Source organism: Neoarius graeffei, chromosome 9 (assembly GCF_027579695.1).
Source record: "Neoarius graeffei isolate fNeoGra1 chromosome 9, fNeoGra1.pri, whole genome shotgun sequence".
Taxonomy (NCBI): Eukaryota; Metazoa; Chordata; class Actinopteri; order Siluriformes; family Ariidae; genus Neoarius; species Neoarius graeffei.
Window position 1 is genome coordinate 72600820 of NC_083577.1, and position 19095 is coordinate 72619914.

Consider the following 19095-nt stretch of genomic DNA (forward strand, 5'->3'; position numbering starts at 1 on the left):
TGGCGAGGGAGAATATACACAGCTGAGCTCCAATAACGGCTTTAGGAATTGGAAAAACCTCCAAGCTCACCTTAAGCAACACGAGAGGTCTGCTCAACACATCAAAAACATGAATGCCTGGCACACACTGAACACTCGCCTTAGAAGTGGCACAGCTATTGATCAGGTGAGACAGGATCTCATAAACGCTGAAGTCATTAGATGCAAAGAAATATTGAAGAGATTACTTGCTATTGTCTGCCATCTAGCTGAGCATAATCTGGCATTTAGAGGGCACAGAGAGAAATTGTATGAGCATGGGAATGGCAATTTCCTGGGGCAAGTGCAGTTAATGGCCAAATTTGACCCTGTGATGAAGGAGCATCTCTGGAAAATTAAAGAGAAACAGATTGCAGATACATACCTTAGCAAACACATTCAAAATGAATTAATTTGCCTTGTCGCCCAGTGCACCACTGATGCAATAGTAGAGCGTGACAGTTTGATTATGAGGGGAGAGATGAGACTGTGTCTACTCCAGAGGAGCTCTTTAAAAGAGAGTTTTTTCGGGGTCACGTGGGACCGACGAGCGCGATGGTCAGATAACTCTGAGCTCTTCACAAATCCCCAAACTCCGTTAATTTCTCGGGCTCTTTGTTTTCCAATTTAACATTTATCGACGGCATAGGTATAACAGTCTACAATATGTCGAAGAGTCAGACTCAGTTTTCGTCTCCGAGTGCTTCTCCCAGAGGGAAACGTTTGAAGCCTGCCACGGATGGTAGCAGTAATGACGCCATCTTGCTAGCACTTGAGCAACAACAAGGTAAACTTGAGGCTATGGTGGAGAGGGTGCTTCATGCCGCACTTGGTAGTGTGAAAGACTCAGTCAATGCATTACAAAAGGACTTGGTAGAACATATGACAGCGATGAAAGGTCTGGGTGAGAAAGTGGACCGCATTCAGTCAGAAACTCGGGGGCTGAAACGAGATTTTATTGCCGTCAAAACAGATGTGGAAAAGCTTCAAGACAAGCTGGCAGAGTTAGATGATCATGGTAGACGGAACAACGTGAGGCTAGTGAATTTAGGAGCGAACAGAGAGGGAGGAGATGCCATCAGATTCCTGCAGGAAATGCTGCCTAAATGGATCCCCTCTCTTGGAACAAAAGTTGTACAGATTGAAAGAGCACATCGAATCTACTCCAACACGCCCAAGAAACCCAATCGTCCTCAGACTCTCATATTCAAAGTTCTAAACTACCAGGACCGTCAGGCCATTCTGCAGGGCGCTAGGCAGGCTAAGAACAGCGGCGCTCCCATCAGGGATGAGGGCAGGGAGCTACTGTTCTTCGCCGACTACAGTAAGTCCACTAGCGATAAGAGGGCAGCGTTTAAAGCTGTGCGGAAAGAGCTGTGGGCGAAAGGACTATCTACTTTCCTGATTTACCCCGCTACCTTACGAGTTTCCTACCGAGGTCAGGAGCTGTCGTTCGAGACAGTACAAGAGGCGGAGAAGTTCAGCAATGGGCTGCCCGACCGAGCGAACATCACCAACTCTTCAAGAAGGAAGCTAACATTCCCTGCATTGAATGGAGACAGCATTAATGCTAACACGGAGGATATGAATGCTAACACGGAGGATATGAATGCTAACACGGAGGAAGACGCACCGGCTGATATTGACTGATTTGAGAACTTGGACTTTTTGTGACATACTGCTACCGAAAATTGCTAAAGTTGGACATGTCTACAATGATTCGTAAGCACATCTGTATGCATGATATATTCACCCTTTTATGTGGGAGCTTTTCAGTTCAGTTTACTAGCGATGGTTGATCAAGTTCACGGTAAGTTAGCTCTGACTTGTTAAACGAAAATCCACATTGAGGTTTTTTTTTTTTTTTTTTTCTTGTTTGCTTCTTATTCCTTTGCACTTTATTCAGTTTGGATATTTTGTTTTAGCGATGAATAGTATTTAGTAAGGGGGCCCATCTTACGAATGCTTTTGTTTATGGGGAAAGTGAGCTGGGGATTTTGACTGCATTATGTGGTTTACACGGGTCTGTGCTAGACAACGGTGGGTGGGATGGGGGGGTGTCAGGGTACGGGGGGGAGATAACCTTAGATACAGGGTCAATGACTCAAATTATTACGTACTTGTAAGGGACACAAGATTAATATCGGACGACAATGGTTAAGTTATCATTATTATGTTGGAACGTTAAAGGTCTCAATACCAAAACAAAGCGTGTGAAATGTTTAGACTTCCTGCGAAGGCATAATGTAGACATTGCATGCATTACGGAGTCTCACCTGAAGATAGAAGATGTTTCGCGCATGCAAGATAAGACATACAGAATCGCTGTTTCCTCGAGTGCTGTATCTAAAACGAAGGGTTCAATGATTATAGTTAGACGAAATTTAGACGTAGTTATTGAGAAAACTATGACTTGTCAGAGTGACTTGGGCCTGGGCCGTTTATCCTTAATCTGTACTTTAGTCCAAGGGAAGAAAATCGCTTTTGTATCTGTATATGCGCCTTCCGTGTATGATGCCTCATTTTTCCCCTGGCTCTCAGCTACTCTATTACCATTCTCAGAGTATGAGCTGATTGTTGCAGGTGATATGAATGCAGTGCTTGATGTTAAAATAGATAGGTCTTCTCATCTAGTGTCTGCCGCACAACATCAGGCATCTAGTGACCTTAATGCATTTTTGACTAACCTCAATCTTTTTGACGCATGGCGTTCACACCACCCAGATGTCAGAGATTACACCTTTTTCTCCTCTAGCCACAAAATTTTTTCCAGAATTGACCATGTTTTCCTATCACATTCTCTTAACACAGCTGTACATTCATGTTCCATTTTACCAATGACAATATCTGATCATAACCCTGTTCAAGTCGCAATTGATGTGGGGATCAAAGTTACAAAATCACCAAGGTGGAGATTTAACACTAGTCTTTTACAAAACGAAACATTTCTCACTGAATTTAAAACAGGACTACTTGACTTTTTAGCCATTAACAGAGACTCTGTTTCTGATCCTATATTTGTTTGGATGGCTACAAAAGGATTTATAAGGAGTTTCTGTATCTCCTTCTCATCTCACTTAAATAAAGTCAGAACCCAGAGAGTAAAAATGTTGGAACAACAATGCGATATACTTGAAGGTCAACTTAAAAAAACCTATAGTCGGTCAGTAGAACACAGATTAACAGCAGCTAAACATGAACTGAATGATTTATTACAAAGAAAAGCAGAATTCCTCATTCATAGGGTTAGACAGAAATACTATTTTCATGGAAGCAGGCCTAGCAAACTTCTTGCATTGAAATTAAAACAATGTGAGAAATATACATCCATAAATTCTATTAGATCTCCTGAAAGGGAACTAGTTTTTGAGCCGAAAAAAATAAATAAATTATTTAAGTCGTTTTATCAGGACTTGTATTCTTCTACTGGAACGTTTGAATTGGACAGATGCCATAAGTTTTTGGATGCCATAAATATCCCTTGTTTGGAACATTTAGACTCTGAAGAATTGGGTAAACCTATTTCTCTAGAAGAGCTCCTTAAAGCTGTGAAAAGTCTGACCAGGGGAAAAACACCTGGGCCGGACGGTATACCTCCAGAGTTGTTACTACAGTTTTGGGACAGCCTAGGCCCAGTATTGTTGGAGGCCATACATGCAGCGGTAGACCAGGGTTATTTTCATGACCATATGAATTCCGCACTCATATCTCTGCTACCAAAGAAAGGCAAAGATCATACTGAATGTGGCAATTATAGGCCTATTTCTTTAATAAACTCTGATCTCAAGTTATACTCCAAAATATTAGCCTCAAGATTGGATAATTATATGGGAAAGCTCATACATTTTGATCAGACAGGGTTTATGAAGGGACGATTAGCTGCAGATAATATACGTCGTTTGCTCCATATTATTGATCATTCTCATGAGGCGGATTCCCCATGTGCAGCTCTGTCACTAGACGCAGCTAAAGCGTTTGACACAATCAGTTGGGATTATTTGTGGGTAGTTATGGATAAATTTGGGTTGGGATCCAAGTTTATTGATATGGTTAAAGTTCTATACAGAAACCCCTCAGCGATGGTATGCACAAATGGCCTACACTCTGATCCATTTTCAGTTTCTAGAGGTACACGTCAAGGCTCACCTCTTTCTCCTGCTTTATTTCTTCTGTCCATTGAACCGTTAGCACAGTATTTCAGACAATATCAGATTATTACACCTATCCAAATCAAGGGGTCAAGGCATGTGATATCCTTGTTTGCGGATGATATTATCCTATATATGTCAGATTTGCAGAAATCACTCAATGGTTTACTCCCCGTATTTGATGAATTTGAGGCTATATCTGGTTATAAAATCAACTGGGACAAGTCTGCTTTAATGCCACTCAATAACATGGCCAAGAACGTTGCAATACCCTCAGTGATTCCTGTAAAATTAGAGCTAACTTATTTAGGTATAAATGTTAAGACATCACTCCCTGAACTGATAAAATGTAACTATGAAAAAATACTCAAAGATGTACAGCGGGATCTGGCCACTTGGAGCAAAATGTCAGGTTCCTTACAAACTAGAATCTCTGTAATAAAAATGAATGTCCTGCCTCGAATAAATTTTATTAGCATGATGCTTCCACTGCCACCTCCGACTAACTATTGGAAAAGAGTAGATGCGCTTTTACGCAGGTTTATATGGGATGGGAAACACCCCAGAATACGTTTCTCCACTTTACAACGTTACAAGTCTGATGGGGGACTCTCACTGCCAAATTTCAAATTATATCATCAAGCTTTCCAGTTGCGTCCGGTGAAAATTTGGTTAGATTCATCGTCACTAACCTCTTGGAGGGAGATTGAAGAAGGCCTAGTGCATCCTATAAGACTCCAAGATGTGTTATTCTCCACTTTGTCTAAAACTAAACATATTGACTTTGGTCCTATAATACAGTATACAATTAGAAATTTCAGAAGAATAGAAAAACAGGTTAGATATGACAAGAAAGCAAACACACACACTCCTCTCTGGAATAATCATGGTCTGACTTCTGGAAAGATGCCTTTTCAATCTCAGTCATGGGTTTCTTGTGGTATTCATACACTGGGTGATATATATAACAGGGATGGACTGATGAGTTTTCAAAATCTTTGTCAACTTTTTGATATTCCTAAATCTTCATTTTTCCTCTATCTTCAGTTGCGGTCAGCATTACGTGCCTATGGGGTACCATGGGATTCAAATGTGCAAATTCACCCGGTTATTTATAAATTACTGATCTCTCCCTGCAGAGGATTTGTCACCTTTTCATATAGATGGCTCTTAGAATTGTCCTACTTTACCATTTCAATAGAAGCTAAGTGGGAAAGCGATTTAGAGACAGACTCTATAGATTGGAAAGGGGTATGGGATAATATTTTCAGTGCATCAAAGAACCCTAATCATCAGCTGATTCATTTCAAGTTTTGTCACAGGGTATACTGGACACCCATTGATAGGTTCCATGTGAAGCACACGAAGAGTCTATGCTGTAGTCTATGTAATAAAGATATTCCAGGTACATATAAACATATGGTTTGGGATTGTGAGGAAGTTCAGTTCTTTTGGAAAGAGGTAACTTTTATTTTGTCTGAATTATTAGAATTAGATATTCCTTTACTACCAAGCTTGTTGTTACTGAATGATGACTCACAGTTTGAATGTACAGAGAGACAGCGAAAAGTGTGGCTTGCAGGCCTAACAGCAGCGAAAAAACTCATTGTTCAGAGGTGGCTTCCCCCACACAAACTTCCTATTAAAAAGTGGCTGTTGTATTTTCAAGATGTTATAATGATGGAATTATCCACGGCAAGAATCCATGGGGCAAGAGTCTCAACAATACAAATGTGGGAAAAAACGGCAGAGGGGGTTACAGACTTATTGGCAAATCATGCACAATGAAATATCTCACATGCCCTTTTTTTTTTTTTTTTTTTTCCTTCTTCCATTTTGATATTTGATGTCATTATAGCATAAGGTAAATATCATGCTTTGACTATTGTTAGTCAACTCTTTCTTTTATTTCATTTATGACTTATTGGGTCATGTGATGTGTATCTAAGGTTGGGGTGGGGGGTTGGGGGTGGGTGTTGATCACTGACTTTGTAATGTTACTGTCTCCCATCTTGGGATCTTGTTCTTAAATAAAAAACAGTGAATCATAAAAAAAAGAGAGTTTTTTCTTCATCTTGTTGACATAGCCACTGTTACTTTAAGAGAGAGATTCTCAAACATGCAGGTCTTTTTTGACCTTTATGGGTTTCTTTACTCATCTGAGCTATTGAGAAACACCGTTCAGAGAGGAGAGCTTGAAGAATGCTGCAGAAAACTAGAGCAGGCAATAGAAGATGTGGATGCAGAGGACCTTAAGATGGAGATCGAAGGAGCTGTTCGGTCCTTCCCTCCACATGTCACATCACCACTTCAAATGCTAGATTATATTTATAAGGAGAATATGTTAGACATTTATCTGAATGTAAGCATAGCCCTAAGACACCTCCTTACGCTCCCTGTCACTGTTGCTACAGGTGAGAGAAGCTTTTCGACCTTGAAACAACTGAAAACATATATGCGTTCTACAATGGCCCAGGACAGGCTGTCTGCCCTTGCAACCATTTCAATCGAGCATGAGGTTCTACAACCCCGATTCCAAAAAAGTTGGGACAAAGTACAAATTGTAAATAAAAACGGAATGCAATGATGTGGAAGTTTCAAAATTCCATATGTTATTCAGAATAGAACATATCTGCGCCCCTGACGGAGGGCGCGCGTGAAACGCACGGAGGGCGCATGTGTGACGTGCTGATTTTCGAGCCGTAGACTGGCCGCAGAGGTTCTTTGTCATGTCAAACAAACTCTACGGGCGCTTACATTTTTTTCAGATTGCAAGACAAACTTACGGCCAATGTGCGTCTTTCTCCATGAACAAAAAAACCGCAGCGATTTGGGAAACGCCAAAAATCGCACGGCCAAAAAAATCGTACGTCCGGTTGTGACCTAGGCTATAGAAGTAGCAGGGTGAATTCTAAAGTATATAGAGCTATACTTTCTGCTCAGATTCAGTTAAATGCTGCAAAGCAGACAGGAGAGCATTTCAGAGATGGATAATGACCAAAAACATACTACGAAAACAGCTGAAGAGCTTCTTAAGGAAAAGAAATGGAAATATTTTTAAAGGCCGAACCAGCGAACCCAATAAAGCAATTATGCTTTTCATTTACTGAATTCAAAACTGAAGGCAGAAAGACCCACAAACAATCAGCAACTGAAGGTGGCTTCAGTAAAGGCCTGCATCTCAAGGAAGGAAACTCAGCATCTGGTCATGTCCATGGGTTCCAGACTGCAGACAGTCATTGGCTGTAAAGGATCTGCATCCGAGTATTAAAAATGATGTTTCTATTTATAACAATGCTAATTTGTCCAATTACGTTTGAGCTTGTGAAAATGGACAGACTATGTAAAAACGAGAGTCATCAGGAGATGACGTATCCCCCCGGCCCCCACATGAAACCCTACTCCAAATTTTCCTAAGTTGAATTGGTTGCCATGGAAATACGGGAAAAAAAAAAAAATCACAGAAATCCCAAAATGTCAAAAGGCACAACTCATCTAGTCACTTAACATAACTGTCAGGTTTCGTGAAAAAAAATTCGTAATAGTTTTTGAGTTATGCGCCGGAAAATAAAATGTTTACAGACATACGAATGGACAGACTGACAGAGCAATAGCTATATCCCCCTGCATTATATTCTGGGGGGGGGTTAAAAAGGGGTGTGTGATTTCTAAATTATTAATCTAATATTTTTGTTCAACCTCTTGAATTTGAAAGCTGAAAGTCAACACTTCAATCATAATTTGATTTCTTCCTTTCAAATCCATTATGGTATTGTACAGAGTCAAAATTACAAGAATCGTGTCATTGTTCAAACACGCATGTACCTGACTGTAGACTGTAAGTTACTAGCTAAAACTCAAAGAATAATTACCATCAACCCATTAACAGGGAAAAAACAATTTCTACACATTTTTACATCCAGTCAGTTTATGCTCTTGTTGGTCTGCCCCGCCAGCTCCTTCTAACCTAACTATCCAAATCATTTATCACTAAAACATATTAGGATTATCGACATGCACTATTACACTTGATTATGTTACAGGTTTTAGTGATTAAGGTCTTGCAACATTAGAAAAGGGATACAATCTCTTTACAAGACCTATGTAGCATATTAAATGAAAGCCTTAAGTTTTATACTGTATTTTACTAGCATGGCATCAGAGATAAAAGATGGCATGTAGGACAGAGGCAGCCAGAAGAATTTTGCATCCCAACCGGCAGAGTAACGGGTGCGAGGATGAACAGCCGAGACAGCATGCGCCATACAGCTCACCACTTTCATCAGATCTCCATCAAGCTTCTTATCAATCTGGTCCGCCATCTTTGCTTTCACTAAAATAGGTGAGACATGAAGTTTGAGACATATTGTATTATTTATGATAAGTATATGGTAATTTTGTTAATATGTTCCTATTTTACTATAGTACATTGCATGCTTTTTGGAGTAGGTATACTTGCATATACAGTAGATACACATCTGTTTCAGTTAACGAAGTACTGAGCAGCATTTTCCTACATTATATCATCTGTATTTTTTCAGGTGTTGCTAAATCTTTCTGATTAAGAATTATGATTTGTTTCAGCAAGAAAAAGATTTTTAACTAGATAGAACTTGACGCCAACGGCATCGATGCCTCCGCCTGGTAGACTACACGCCTTATTAAGTTGTGATTTGGGGATGGACATTTGACCTCACAGTAATCTTAACCTGTGACCTTTTAACCTCAAAATCTAATCAGTTCATATTTGTCCCAAAGCGCACAAATGGTGAAAGTTTGGTGAAATTCCTTTCATTTGCCTTGGAGATATTGTGTTCACAAGGTTTTCGGATAGACATTTGACCTCACAGTGACCTTGACCTTTTAACCTCAAAATCTAATCAGTTCACGTTTGTCCCAAAGTGCACAAATGGTGAAAGTTTGGTGAAATTCCTTTCATTAGCCTTTGAGATATCGTGTTCACAAGGTTTTGGGACGGACGCACGCATGGACGCATGCATGGACGCACGCACGGACAGACGGACAACCCGAAAACATAATGCCTCCTGCACCTTAAGGTGGCGGAGGCATAAAAAATACAGATAAACAAGTTCCAGTAAAAGGTTCTCATATGACAGTCACAGTCAAGCTTGTATTTTAGTAATGCAAGAATACATTTTAGTTAGTTTTAGAATATATGTTGCTCATTATAGGTGCCAAGTTGTAAAGATGCACAGAGTTAAAAAAAAAAAAAAAGTCCATTAGTAGTCTGTAATCGCTCAGTCTACTTGAATGCAAGATACCAATGATTTCTATATTACAGTGTGTTCAACTAACCCTGATCAATGTAGTCACTTCCATAGTCATCCCTGACATCTTGTGGCAGTCTGTCCCATATTTTCTGAAAACTATTTTGCAAAACACTAGTGTCTGCCATGTTTGTTTTGAAGAATCCTGGTTCAATACACAGTACCTTAACTCCAAATGGTACCATGTTCAACCTATTAAAAGAAGACAACATAAATTATTTTAATTATTGGTTTGGACAGCAGTAAAAATAATAACCTTACAATTTACAATAGATGATTTGTATTCCAAGATTTTAAGCATTCAGACCTAGGCATTAACCATAGACAAGAGACTTAAAAGTAGACAGCCTTTCGATTTCATTAAACCTGTGAAATGTAGTTCCCTCTGAAATTTGGTCATTGTGATATACGAAAAAACCCCGGCCATTCTGTGGCTGGGAAGTTATTTAATTTGAAGGGATTCCCGAGCAAATAATATACATGAAATCGATCGCTTCGTGCAGTCAAGCAGACAGAGGAAGTCCGGTGTGCGCATGCGCAGGGTTAACTTTTGGCGTCTTCTTCTTTTGGATTTTACGGCAGCTGGCATCCACAGTGTTGCATTACTGCCATCTACAGGTTCACCTTGACCGTGCACTGACCGTTACATCATTCTGTTGCTAAACAAACAGCTGATCACACTGAGGTGCTCGCTGACCACCGATATTTATTAGTTTGATTCTGCATTTCCTTTCCTTCACAACATGACATCTTTTCTTCTCGCTTTCCGTTACTGTAGTCAGTCTTCCATGTTTCATTCGCGTTCTCCATTTTCCTTCCCCGTTTCAAAATTGTATCCCACAATGCCTTGTGCGGATGGGGAAAGCCCGCCACATGATGCATGACATAGTCTCTTGTATTGCGTCACGGTGAAGCAAGAAATAATAGCAGAGAATTTAGGGCCATGTGGCCCTAAATTCATTAATTATTGTTTAAAAAAAAAAAGAATAAAATTGGAAGTCTGTGATTCGAATTCGGTAGCTTTCGGTCCACTAAACAAAAATAATTGGGTGTCAGGAAAACTCTTTTTATGACTTATACTTGAAAAATCTGAAAGTCAGTCTACCTTTAAGCACTGCATGCACAACAAGCTACATGGGGTTTAAACACACAATCCTCAGTTAACTACTGTTCATATTTTAAGTGTTATTTGCTTTTGGGTCATTCCATGTCAAATCAACCAAAATTCAAAGGTTTTCCCACCTCAAATTTTTTATTTTGATAATTTTTCTTCCAGTGATAGATACACATATGATGACCAAAGCCCAAATATTAGGTTTCTGTGATGATCTAGGAGCTCATTTCAGCCCAGTTTGCATGGGTGTATGCGCGTGTGTGGGGTGGGGGTGTTCAAAATTACAATTTTCGCCTATAATCTGGAGCAAAATTAGTGCTATAAAAAAAAAAGACATTTATGATGACCATATCTTCATTATTTTGCTTGTACTGTAAGTTTGGGAGGTATATTTTAGGATTTGGGCATCATCATTATCATCAGCTTTGAACATATATATGAAGGGCAGGATGGTAGAAAAAATAACAATAATCATGATTGCATTTTCTAATAAGTTAGAGTGCTTATTATGAAAAAACTACACCACAGCTGTCCATATCTTTAACACCGTACTATTGTGGACCAACTTCTTATGCCCTTCATGTATTTGCATGGCTGCAAGGAAGGAACATGCAAAACTTGACCAAGAATGAAAATGCCAAATTATCCCTTATTTTAGGGGGTCAAAATCCAGGGGGGGACACATAGTACATAGCTGGTATTTTATATATTTAAAGTAGGTTAATAATATCAAATAATATATAATAATTATGTATGTAATATCTTTCCTTCTTAGAAAAATATTGGCATCATTTATGCACAAAAAATGCTAATTTTCTCTTCTGAGCCAACTTTGACCTTGCATAAATTGTTAATTATGATGATCTGGGATCTAAACTTGTGGTAATTTATTTTTTGCTTTGCTGACTTCAGCAGCAAAGCTGTTCAAATAGCTTAGTCCGGCGTTTGTCTGTCCGTCCGTCCATCCATCTGTCCGCACGTTAGCAGGGCACGTTTTGACACCGTAAGAGCTAAGAGGCTCATACTGTATATGGCCTGAATATACCTTGGGTGACTACAACCTAGCTCACCAAAAACTAGGTCACTGTGACCTATTTTACTAACTTTATAGGCCAAAGTTCGTTGTTTTTGGGGCAATTTACATGCATCCCCAACGGGGAAGATTTGGGCCTGTATTTCAGTGGCCTTTTCAAGTTGCATTTACTTTGTGATATGATTTAACAGACTTTCACAAGACCTTTTGACCCATATGACCTACGTGACCTTGACCTTATTTTCAAGGTCACAGGAGGGTTTTAAATCTTCAAACAGTATAGTCTTTATAGTGGCTTCTAGGTTGAAATAAAGCATGTAGTCATGGCAAATCACTATGCGATGGCATTGGGGGTACCATAAAAAGGCTTGCTGCTCGGGCAAGCCTCCAAGCTACAATAAGTAACCACATTCTGTCGCCTATTGTGCTCTATGAATGGGCTGTCAGGGAAATCCAAGTTCGTCATCATCATGAAATCCAAGTAGAGATGTACAAGTTCTTGTACGTCTCTAAGGAAGATGTGGCAGAAGCATCACAGGCCCAAGAAGAATGGTACAAAGCAGCAAAGAAGGTGCCTGGCATTAGAAGCCATCACAGGTTCATACCTGATGGGCCTAACCTAAGAATGTACAGGATCTCTGCAGATATTTCCATGACAAGTGGGACTCTAGCACATTCTACTGCACATCATGATATCCAAGAATACAACCCCGATTCCAAAAAAGTTGGGACAAAGTACAAATTGTAAATAAAAACAGAATGCAATGATGTGGAAGTTTCAAAATTCCTTGTTTTATTCAGAATAGAACATAAATGACATATCAAATGTTTAAACTGAGAAAATGTATCATTTAAAGAGAAAAATTAGGTGATTTTAAATTTCATGACAACAACACATCTCAAAAAAGTTGGGACGAGGCCATGTTTACCACTGTGAGACATCCCCTTTTCTCTTTACAACAGTCTGTAAACGTCTGGGGACTGAGGAGACAAGTTGCTCAAGTTTAGGGATAGGAATGTTAACCCATTCTTGTCTAATGTAGGATTCTAGTTGCTCAACTGTCTTAGGTCTTTTTTGTCGTATCTTCCGTTTTATGATGCGCCAAATGTTTTCTATGGGTGAAAGATCTGGACTGCAGGCTGGCCAGTTCAGTACCCGGATCCTTCTTCTACGCAGCCATGATGCTGTAATTGATGCAGTATGTGGTTTAGCATTGTCATGTTGGAAAATGCAAGGCCTTCCCTGAAAGAGACGTCGTCTGGATGGGAGCATATGTTGCTCTAGAACCTGGATATACCTTTCAGCATTGATGGTGTCTTTCCAGATGTGTAAGCTGCCCATGCCACATGCACTAATGCAACCCCATACCATCAGAGATGCAGGCTTCTGAACTGAGCGCTGATAACAACTTGGGTCGTCCTTCTCCTCTTTAGTCCAAATGACACGGCGTCCCTGATTTCCATAAAGAACTTCAAATTTTGATTTGTCTGACCACAGAACAGTTTTCCACTTTGCCACAGTCCATTTTAAATGAGCCTTGGCTCAGAGAAGACATCTGCGCTTCTGGATCATGTTTAGATACGGCTTCTTCTTTGAACTATAGAGTTTTAGCTGGCAACGGCGGATGGCACGGTGAATTGTGTTCACAGATAATGTTCTCTGGAAATATTCCTGAGCCCATTTTGTGATTTCCAATACAGAAGCATGCCTGTATGTGATGCAGTGCCGTCTAAGGGCCCGAAGATCACGGGCACCCAGTATGGTTTTCCGGCCTTGACCCTTACGCACAGAGATTCTTCCAGATTCTCTGAATCTTTTGATATTATGCACTGTAGATGATGATATGTTCAAACTCTTTGCAATTTTACACTGTCGAACTCCTTTCTGATATTGCTCCACTATTTGTCGGCGCAGAATTAGGGGGATCGGTGATCCTCTTCCCATCTTTACTTCTGAGAGCCGCTGCCACTCCAAGATGCTCTTTTTATACCCAGTCATGTTAATGACCTATTGCCAATTGACCTAATGAGTTGCAATTTGGTCCTCCAGCTGTTCCTTTTTTGTACCTTTAACTTTTCCAGCCTCTTATTGCCCCTGTCCCAACTTTTTTGAGATGTGTTGCTGTCATGAAATTTCAAATGAGCCAATATTTGGCATGAAATTTCAAAATGTCTCACTTTCGACATTTGATATGTTGTCTATGTTCTATTGTGAATATGATATCAGTTTGAGATTTGTAAATTATTGCATTCCGTTTTTATTTACAATTTGTACTTTTTCCCAACTTTTTTGAAATCGGGGTTGTACAAACACTCGATATGGACTCAGTAATAAGCAGGTTTGCTGAGGTCAAAGTACGAAAGCTCAAATTTGTATGAGTATAATCTGAACTACCACCTGTTAATAAGAAGAGGAATTAAGAAGACTAGCACGAAAACAGGAACAAAGGAAAGACAGTGACAGTAAAGCAAGAAATGCATAAACATTCAAGGGAGAGAGAGGCTGAAGAAGACTAGCACTACAGGAACAGAAGAGGAGGAAGACATTGACAGTAAAGCAAGAGAGACATTAACATTCCAGGGAGAGAGAAGCAGAAGAAGAGAGAGGAGGAGAGCATAAAGAGAGGGACAAGAAGTGAAGGTAATCATTTTACAGTACATTTCAATGTGATTCATGTAACTACTTGAGTCCTACCGGATAATTAATCATTATCTTCACAAACAAATGGACTTTGTACAGACTGTGTATCATATTGCAAGATTTTTTTAAACTCTTACTATGTTTTGTATTTATTTTCTCTGTTCCAGATATCTACAGATTATACACATTCCTGAGGCATGAAGACCAGTGACAAGAAATTAAGGTAATCATTTTACAGTACATTTCAATAGGCTATGATTTATGTAACTACTTGAGTCCTGCTGGATATTTAATCATTATCTTCTCAAACAAATAACCTTTTTATATACTGTGTATCATATTTCAAGAAAAAAAAGTTGAACTGTTACTATGTTTTGTGTTTATTTTCTCTGTTTCAGATATCTACAGATTATACACATTCCCGATTCTTGAAGACCAGTGACAGACTTAACAATGTAGTTACAGCTTTAGTTATAGATTAAATGGGCATGACTGACTCACTCACACATACTCTGTCAAACTGTTAAACCATTTAAAAAAATAAATATTCTGTATTTTGGCATACAATTTTTGTCTGAAACTTCTTTCTCACATAGTTAAAGGTCCTTGTTAAAAGAAAGGATTTGAAGGGCCCCCTAGCTAAATTCGTCTTAGGCCACCAAATTTCTAAATCCTCCACTGATTAAAACTAAACACATGGTTCATTTCAACTTGGAGAAAAAATTAATTTTCCTTAAGGGGGGCTTTTTCCCCCACTCTACTATACTCCCTGCGCTTGAGCTGATGTCATCTGCTGGTATGTAGCTAATTGGGACAATTCCATCCGTATATCCCTAATGCAGTGTTTATTTGTAATTCGTTTCCGTATTTTTAGGTGATTGGTTACAGTCAGCCGGAATCATTTGTTCATCAGCTGATAACTGAGCTGCTGTTTTGTCTCTGCTATAAACGTCACGTCTGCTAATCTTTCCTGGCTTGACTGCTTACACAGGCTGGGTGAAGCGTCTGTCTTAAGGCGCTTATTGTACGTTGGGTTGACTGGGGTGCGTCCTGTGTTTGTCTTGTTCCGTTTATTCTATTTCAGGAGTTGGGGGGGGGAGAACCCCAGCGGGGAGGCTTGTTACCTGGTGGCGGGTACCTCCTTTGGCTTGTGTATTCCACTGTGTGTGCTCCGTGTGGACAGTGTGTGCTGTGTGCTAGTGTAGCTCTCACTCGTGTGTGTGTGTGTGTGTGTGGCCTCCCGGGTCACCTCTACCGGATTAGCCTGGGCCCGCCCATCCTAAGCGTGACGCAACATGAGGGCCTGTTGCGAGCTTAGTCTGGCCAGGCAAGCTATCTACAGCTCTTCCAAGCTCCTGAAAAATCGGGAGCCAATCAACTTTGAGTATCTCCAACGGCCCTGGGTAGAGGCATGTTCAAGGCAGTGACGTAGTAGAACTGCGACCGGAAGCCATAGATTGTTTACAGAATCTATGCTGGAAGCGCTTCATTCACTAGAAACATTATGAACATGGAGCAAGTTCTCATTGAAAACGGAGCAAAGAGCAGCCCTGGAGGTATTGATTGAAAGGAAGGACGTTTTCGCCTTGCTCCCAACCAGCTTCGGTAAAAGTTTAATCTACCAGTTAGCCCCGTCGCGTCACATGTGTCAGAGGAAAGAGTGATGTGATTGGTTTAAGCTTCGTCACAGCCTTTTCTGGCTTCGACCAGTAGCAAACTGAGGCATTTCAGGGAGGCGGGTCAACCACGCACTTTGGGAAACGGTTGGGCTTAATATCTTTGCCAGACCAAATGCTTGCAGAGCTTTGAAGTCGCGTTAGCCAGACTACTACCGGATAGCCTGCCTCCCTCTGGTAAGTCTCTCCTCCCCTCATTCCTGTAGTTTTAAGTATGTGTTCTTTTAAAAACTGATAAGTAAAGTATTGCTACAGCTGTAATTTTTATGCTTATTTCAGTGTAATGTGTTGTGATTGTTAATCAGTGTTTGTGGAATTCTGTCTCTGCTTCGTAATTGCAACGAACCTGTGTGTTCTCACTTGGTGATTTTGAGGTACTGAGATCCTAATTAGTCCTTGGGGGCTATCACTCCCAAGGTGGCGTAGTTGGGTACTCAGAAAATTGTTAAACCTACCCTCACGCCACTACATGTATATAGTTATATCCTCTCTATACGTCTCCATAAGATAGCTCTGAACCCTTAATTTGTCCATGTTACTCTCTTGTATCTCCTCTAATAACCCCAGGTCAATGGATATCTCTTTAAAAACCCATGGTGGAACGGCTGGGATAGGCACAGTAGGACTTATCTTTAATTCACTAAACCCTATCTCATTAACTTTATCATTAATCACCCAACCAAAACTTCTGACTTGGGCATTTCCACGCTCTTGACATTGCCTCAGGACTGGTTGACTCATATGATTTTCATTATGACCCTTCAAATTTGCCCAATACACAATGGCTAACTGTTCTAAGATGAAGAGGCATTTCTCCCATCTCCACCTGGATAGCTAGCACTGGAGTAGTTTTAACAGCACCACAGCATAACCTTAATGCTTGATTTTGGATCACATCCAACTTATTCCGCAGTGTTTTGGCTGCAGACCCATATATTATACTTCCATAGTCAAGCACAGACCTGATCAAACCTGTATAAATTGTTCTTAGAGCATGTCTGCTTGCTCCCCACTCCGCATAGACATAATAATAATAATAATAATAATACATTTTATTTATATTGCCCTTTACATCCAAAGATCTCCAAGGGCTACAGGTTAAAAAGAGAAATTAGAGTCTAAAAAGAGAAACTACTAAAAAGAGAAACTACTAAGAAGAGAAGCTACTAAAAAGTGGGACTAAAAGTTTTATTAAAAAGAAATGTCTTTAAATGTCTTTTAAAACAGTCAGTGGACTGTGGTGCCCTCAGGGTGTCAGGGAGGGCATTCCACAGCCTAGGTGCAACAGTGCAGAAGGCCCTGTCTCCCATTGTCCTCAGCCTGGTTCTAGGGATCTGGAGAGAGTTTGAGTGAGTGGAGCAGAGGGAGCGTGGTGCGCTATGTGGGAGAAGAAGTTCTTTGAGGTAGGGGGGGGGGGCATGTCCATGGATACATTGGTGTGTGAGGAGGGAAACTTTGTATTGGATGCGGGCAGAGACAGGAAGCCAATGGAGTGAATGGAGGATAGGGGTGATGTGCTCGTATTTGCGCACTCTCTTCAGGATCCTAGCTGCAGAGTTTTGGATGTATTGCAGCCTCTGCAGGCTCTTGCTAGGGATCCCAATGAGAAGTGCATTGCAGTAGTCCAGTCTGGAAGAGATAAAGGCATGGACTAGCTTTTCGGCATCTGAGAAGGAGAGAATGGGGCGGAGTTTGGAGATATTTCTGAGGTGGTAGAAGGAGGTCTTACAGAGGTGGTTTATGTGGGATTCAAAGGTAAGTTGGGGGTCCATTTTCACACCAAGATTGGTGACTACAGATGAGAGGGGAATGTTGGAGCCAGAGAAGTCAATGCTGAGTATAGGTGATGATTGAATCTGGTGAGGAGTGCCAACCAAGATGGCTTCAGTTTTGGCGCTATTGAGTTGGAGGAAATTTTGCCCCATCCATGCCTTAATCTCCTCCAGACAGATGGTGAGTTGGGACGGGGCTAGTTGTGATGAGGAGGGTGGAGTTGCATGTTTGACATTGACATAGAGCTGTATGTCATCAGCGTAGCAGTGGAATGAAAAACCATGATGACTGATGACCTGACCAAGAGGAATGAGGTAAAGAATGAAGAGAATAGGGCCCAGGACTGACCCTTGGGGAACACCACAGGTGACTGTGTGAGGGTTTGAGGTGAAGTGGCCCATGGAGATATACTCTGTCCGGTTAGTGAGGTATGACTGAAACCAACTGAGCACAGTGCCAGAGATTCCGATGGTAAGGTTGAGTCTGTTTAGTAGGATGTTGTGATCAACTGTGTCAAATGCGGCGGATAGGTCCAGGAGGACGAGGAGAGATGGAGAACCAGCATCAGATGACATCAGGAGATCATTTGTGACTCTTACAAGGGCAGTTTCTGTGCTATGGGCGGAGCGAAAGCCGGATTGGAATTTTTCGTAGAGGTTGTTGAGTTTTAGATGGTTTTGAAGATAGGTGGCCACTGCTTTCTCAAGCACTTTAGATATGAAGGGGAGATTGGAAATAGGCCTATAATTTGAAAGGACCTCTGGGTCAAGAGTGGGCTTTTTAAGGAGTGGTTTGATAATGGCTCTCTTTAAAGCGGAGGGGACGAAACCAGCTTGGAGAGAGTGATTGATAACAGAAGTAATCAGTGGCTTGAGGGCAGTGCTATGGGTTTTTACCAGGGAGGATGGGAGAGGGTCCAGAGCACAGGTGGAGGGTTTCATCTTCATGATGATGTGCTGCACTTCTTCTGACGTAACCAGGGGAAAGCAATGGAGGGGTTGGGTGATGGCACATATTAGGGGTGTAGTATCTGTAGAGGGACCAGGAAGGGAAGAACGGATGCGTGCAATTTTGGAGGTGAAAAAGTCCATGAGGAGATTGCACTGTTCTTCTGTTGCACCGGTAGATGGTGAAGATTTAGGCTTGAGAAGGAGGTTAACAGTGGAGAAGAGCTGTTTTGAGTTTCCAGGGCTATTTCTGATGACATCGGAGAAAAAAAATGACCTTGCCTCTTTGAGAGAAGTTGAATATTGCTGTTTGTGCTTCCGATATTCCTGCTTGTGTACAGTGAGGCCAGAGGCCTTGCAGCGCCGCTCAAGGACGCGCCCTGCTGCCTTCATTTTCCGAAGCTCGTCCGTAAACCAAGGAGCTGAGCGTGAGAAGGTAACTGTTCTGGTTTTGACG

The 19095-nt window shown here is 40.9% G+C and overlaps 1 long non-coding RNA gene across 2 annotated transcripts in view; it reads left to right on the forward strand.

Moving 5' to 3' along the window:
- Positions 1 to 14713, forward strand: part of LOC132891338 (uncharacterized) — a 30845-nt gene extending 16132 nt beyond the window's left edge. Inside the window, exons 2-4 of one of the 2 annotated variants that reach the window (XR_009655308.1) lie at positions 8318 to 8508; positions 14410 to 14465; positions 14641 to 14713. This is a non-coding gene — a long non-coding RNA (uncharacterized LOC132891338). Of the gene's footprint in view, positions 1 to 8317; positions 8509 to 14170; positions 14243 to 14409; positions 14466 to 14640 lie in introns of those variants that run through there. The other variant, XR_009655309.1, reaches the window with a different exon arrangement.
- The last annotated feature ends 4382 nt before the right edge of the window (positions 14714 to 19095 follow it).